This window comes from Haemaphysalis longicornis, unplaced genomic scaffold, assembly GCF_048455015.1.
Source record: "Haemaphysalis longicornis isolate Haplotype H1 unplaced genomic scaffold, Haemaphysalis longicornis Haplotype H1 scaffold_11, whole genome shotgun sequence".
Taxonomy (NCBI): Eukaryota; Metazoa; Arthropoda; class Arachnida; order Ixodida; family Ixodidae; genus Haemaphysalis; species Haemaphysalis longicornis.
Genome location: NW_027526214.1, coordinates 76,085,968 through 76,091,050, shown reverse-complemented (window position 1 = coordinate 76,091,050; position 5,083 = coordinate 76,085,968). Strand labels below are relative to the sequence as shown.

At 53.2% G+C, this 5,083-nt stretch overlaps 1 pseudogene; it reads right to left on the bottom strand.

Annotated features, from left to right (window-relative positions):
* Positions 1–610: 610 nt before the first annotated feature.
* On the bottom strand, positions 611–4,078 carry LOC144160690 (uncharacterized; annotated as a pseudogene).
* Positions 4,079–5,083: the final 1,005 nt, after the last annotated feature.

The following is a 5,083-nucleotide window of genomic DNA, read 5'->3' as shown; positions in this document are numbered from 1 at the left end:
CGGGCGTAAGCGTCCACAATTTCCGCCGCTTGCTGCGAGTTGGCCTCAATGTCTCCAACCGATCCGTGTTTGGCCTAGATGGTAATGTCGTCTGAGTACAGCGCATGCTGGACGCATTCGACCTTCGCCAGCTGAGCCGGAAGTTTCATCATAGCCAGATTGAAAAGTAACGGCGACAGGACCGCGCCCTGTGGGGTTCCTCTCGTTTCCTGTTGATAGGGTCCGTGTTATCCGTCTTGTATTCGGATGAAAGAATGACGATCCGAGAGAAATTGCTTGATATACCGAAAGGTGTTATGTGCACAGTCCGTCTGGGAGAGATGTTGCAGGATAATTTGGCGTGTTACGTTTTAGAAAGCACCCTGCAACTCTAGGGCGAGTATGGCCTTATCGTTGAGGGGGTGTTCGACAGGGTTGAGAATTTCTCGGTCGAGTTGAAGCAGAACACCCTGCGCGGACCGGTGCGGGTGGAAACCGAAGATGGTGTCTGCGAATGCATTTTGGTTTTCCAGAAACCGAGGCAGCCTGTCCCGCACCGTGGTCTCCCGCAACATGGAGATGAGGCGGAGGTTGTCTGTGTTTATGGCTTTGCTGGCTTTCGGAATAAAAGTTACCAGGGCGGTTTCCATTCGATTGGGAGGGGTGCCTCACCAAGCCAGATCGAGTTGATGAAAGCGGGGAGGGTCTCATGGGCGGGGTCCGGAAGATTGGCAAGCAGTTTCACAGTTTTTTTGTCCCGGCCTGGTGCTGTTCCTCGTTTCATTTTAGCTAGGGCCGCCTTCAGGTCATGCAGCTGCAACAGCTGATCCAGCTCCGCGTTCTCGGAACCTGCATACGAGTACGCGGGCCCTCGGTGCTCCTGCTGAGTGCAGATAATGGTAGCGTAGTTTGCACGCTAATTTTGAGGTATCTCTATCGAAGCTCTAAATAGCTCGTAGGAGATGTTTTTGTGTCTCGGCGCGGGTTTGAGTCGGGTCAATTAGGGCGTAGAAGATGCGCCACGTGCTCCGGCTAGACATTTGTCTGGTCGCCGTGCTACAGCTGTCCACCCAGTTCGAGTTGGTGAGATGGACCGCGTACTCTGCCGCTCACTGGGTGAGCTCTGCGATACGAACATTAAGCTTTCTGTTACGCTTTTTGGCGGCGCGATCTGCGGGAGAGGTGTGCAGCGCCTCCCAGATATACAGAAAGTGGTTGTCCACCTCCAGCGTTGCATCCGAGAGCTGAATTCCGATTTCCACCAAATAAAGGTATGTAACCAATCCTTGTTCCCATGCGTGTTATCCTTGTTCGTGAATATAGGCCGAATTGATGTAACTTTACCGGAACTTATTCCAGTCGGGGAGCCGAGCTTTTGCGTGGGGCCGTGCGAATGGTTTAGTCTTTACGATGGTATTGATAAGGCAGTGGTCACAACGGAGGGTTTCCTCGGTGTTGGCCCAGTCTGCGTGTGTAATATTTTTGGTAAAGGTAAGATCTGTACACGTATCCCGGGTCATGGAGTTACCCACCCGCGTTGGATATGCAGGGTCGGTGTGGAGAGTCAGGCCCAGCGTAGACGCAAGTTCTGCTATCTTGCGTCCCCGGTTCTCCTCACGCACGTACCCCCAGAGAGTGTTGTGGGGGTTTAAATCGCCCACAATCACCAGGGGCTCCCTCCCCGCAGCCTTTAGAGCGCGGCTAAGGAGTGCTGCGAAAGTTACATTTTTAGTCGGGGGAGACAGTAGACGTTGAGTATGTGGAGTGGTACATCTTGTTTCTTGAACGGAATAATTTTCATCATCAGATACGAATATTCAGTTTAAAGTTCCACGTCGACTAAATTAGCTGTATAATTTTTATGCACACATACGCAGCAAGAGGGGTCCTGTTGGAAGGTGATGTAGTTCGAAAGGGTGGCGCCGCTTCCTGCCTCCCGGAGGGCAACCACCGCCGGAAGCGAGTTGAGAGGTGAAAGGAAAAGTCGGAGATTCGCCCGCTTTGCGCGGGAGCGGAAGCATCGACAGTTCCAGTGGACAAGTTGAACAGGAGTGGACGAATTGGTTCTTCGGGAGCGCATGATCGTAGGGCTGATGGCCATGGTCCGTTAGGTTGAGGCAGGATTGTACCGACGCCCCTCCGGAGCCAGCACTCGCAGTGAGGGGGGTGTCCTCTATAGAGGAGAGCGAGCAGCTGTCATCATCATCTGCCTCTGTGAGGCGTCTAGAAGCTTTGACAGCGCGGCCGGATACATCCTTATAGGGACCGACGGTCCTGCGAGAGGGGCGCAAGGAATGCGTGATTTGCTTGGGAATGATCGCGGGGATTGTCTCTTCCAATGGAAGATGGTGTTTACCATCAGTGAGATTTGGTTTGCCATGGCGGCGAATCGAACGTCTATTGCGCGGAATTGGGCGTCAAAACGAGCCTCGAATGCAGCCTCCGCGCTTGTTGCCACTTCTTGCGCCACGAGCTCACTTTCCATTACGTCAGCCGCGGGAGGGGAGGTGGGAGAAGGGGACTGCTTGATTTTGGATTCTAATTCGTTAATTTTCTTTAGCAGCACCTGTTTTTGGTCCCTGAGTGCTGCTATTTGATCTTGCTCGGCGCTCAGCGCCCTTGGGACGGGAAAGAGAAGGGAAGAAGAGGAAGCAGCCCCATCCGAATCGCTTACCTGGCGTCCGTTTTTCACGGCGTTGACCCAGGCCCTGCTCTCGCCACGCGTCTCCGCCGTTCGTTTCTCCAGGCCGCCATGTCATGGTGACGCCGTGGACAGTCGCTTTCCACAACCTCCAGTAGGTGGCTTTTCGATGTTAGAGGTTTTTTTTTCGAGGCTGGTCATGGGGTTGCCCAAGATGGCGGCTTTTTTTCTTGGGCATTATTTTCTTTTTCCCGCCTGTTGGGGGGCTATCTTGGGTTTTCGCAATTTCGCCACACAGTCACAGGAGTTGGTGACATGGGCGCCACCGCACACAGAACACCGGGGAACACAGTTGTCAGGGGCCCGCTCCCCTCCACTAGCGGAGCTTGGAGTCCGCAGAGTCCACACGTGTTCGGCTGCAGGTTTGGACATGCATCCGCTCGATGCCCGACGACCCCACACTGGATGCAGGCCGGGATAGTTTTAAGTGCGAATGCACTTCTTAAGCGACCCTGCATCACGCGTCCACCACCGTCCGTCCGTCCGCACCATATACCCACTTAGGGCGATTGGCCAAGAAGAGTTAAGTGCAAAAGCGACCCCACCACATACCCACTTAGGGCGATTGGCCAAAAAGAGTTCGTTCGCATCACCCGTGCATCCGCACTTCCCCATGCTCCCCTTCGGGGAAATGCGGGTGAATTTTTTTGTAATAGGTTTCCACAGAGACGGAGATGTTGTCATAATGCACGTAAGGGGGCTTCTCCTTACCCGCGAAGGTAATGAGTGCCTTTTTTGATGTTCCGAATTTTCGGATTTCAACGATGGTGCCGGCAGGGCAGCACACTCGATGTTGAAGAGATTCCGTAGTATCCGTGTTACGGACCACGATCACTCTGGAGCACGTGTTGCCGCCGTCTTGCCTGACGTAACCATGGAGCGGGACCGATCCCTTCTCGGTATTTACAGCAAAGTCCCCGATGAGCCGGTCACCGCCGGGGTATGCACAAGTATGATGTTTTGGTCTCGTGATGGCCGAGCGGAGATGGCGCGGGCCCGTTACGGCCCAAGGTACGCTGAGATAGCGGTGCCGCAGCCGGTTTCTGTGAACGCCACGTGAAGAGAAACACGCTGCCTGGGTGTGATGACTATTACGTAGTCTTCGGGAGCCGGTTTCGGCATTGGGCGCTGATTCTACTTCGTGGACAGCTTTTCCTTGCTTCCTGTGGCGCGCGTCACTGAAGCGTTCACTTTTGCGACCGACGAGCCCATGCCTGGGGCGACGTCGGAAGTCGTCATCTGGCCTTTGTTCTGGGAGCGGCGTTCAGCCGCTTGAAGTAAAGCTTGACTCCAAACTTTCGGAAACATCATCGAATTTTGGTCACCGTTGGTGGGGACCGAGGTCCACGACATCGCTTCAGGGTCGTAACTGCGTGATTGGAGCGCGGAAGTTGCCATTTTGTCCTAGGAAGGCCGATTTCGCCAGGCCGGGCGTCGGCGTCGCCGCGGCGGCTCCCTCGTGGTCGGCCAAAAACGGCTGCAAATTCGTACAAAATGGTCCCACCTAGACACCTTTAGTATCCAGTTGTTCCGCTCCATGTTCCGGATCGTTCGATGATAGTTTATCTTGCGTAGAATGATTTGGACCGCGGACCCAGCCGAAAATCGGCGGAGCCGATACACCACACGTTTGCTCACGTCGCTTGCTCACAGCGCCCCATCTGCATGGTTATCACTCTGCGCACATCACCTTTCTTGGACTTGGAGTTCTCGTCATATAATCTAATATATCTCATATATTACCGGTCCTCTCTTTCGTGTTCGGCTTAGGCTGCCCTGCGCTGAAATATAGTCTCTAAACATAATTTTGTCATGAGGAGGACCCGAAGTGGACAACTACACATACCGCCGTGTTTGTCCACCTTCGAAGAAGATGAAGCACATCGTGTGATGGTGCCGTGCTCGCGCCAAGATGGCTGATGCCCATTAAAGCATCACCTCATCAATCATGGTGCGTCCATCATTATTCCGCCACGTAATAATATATACAGGGACCATATGCAGTGGTAGTCCCTTTGACGACAGACGCCTTGTCATCTACAATGTGGTTTCGATGATTGTTTTGTGGTTTCCTTGAACAAACTTTGAGCTCTATGCAGTATGTCTGATAAGACTGATGCATGCTCTCGGTGAGGTAGGCCTTGGCTATTTTTGCTCGCGGGGGTCGGGTGTGCTCACGGCAATAAAACCATTGTTGAGAGAGGAATCAAACTTGGCTGTAAAAGAGGCCCCATTACTCCAACTATTCCGAGAGGCGATGGCAACAACCCACAACCAAAAGAAAGCATTAATCTAACGTGTACACTCAGGAAAGTTAAGTGGGCCGATGGCCCACCTGTACCATTGTAGTGGAACTGGTATTCTGGATGATGGTGATTGATGATAATGATCGCTATTGGTTTC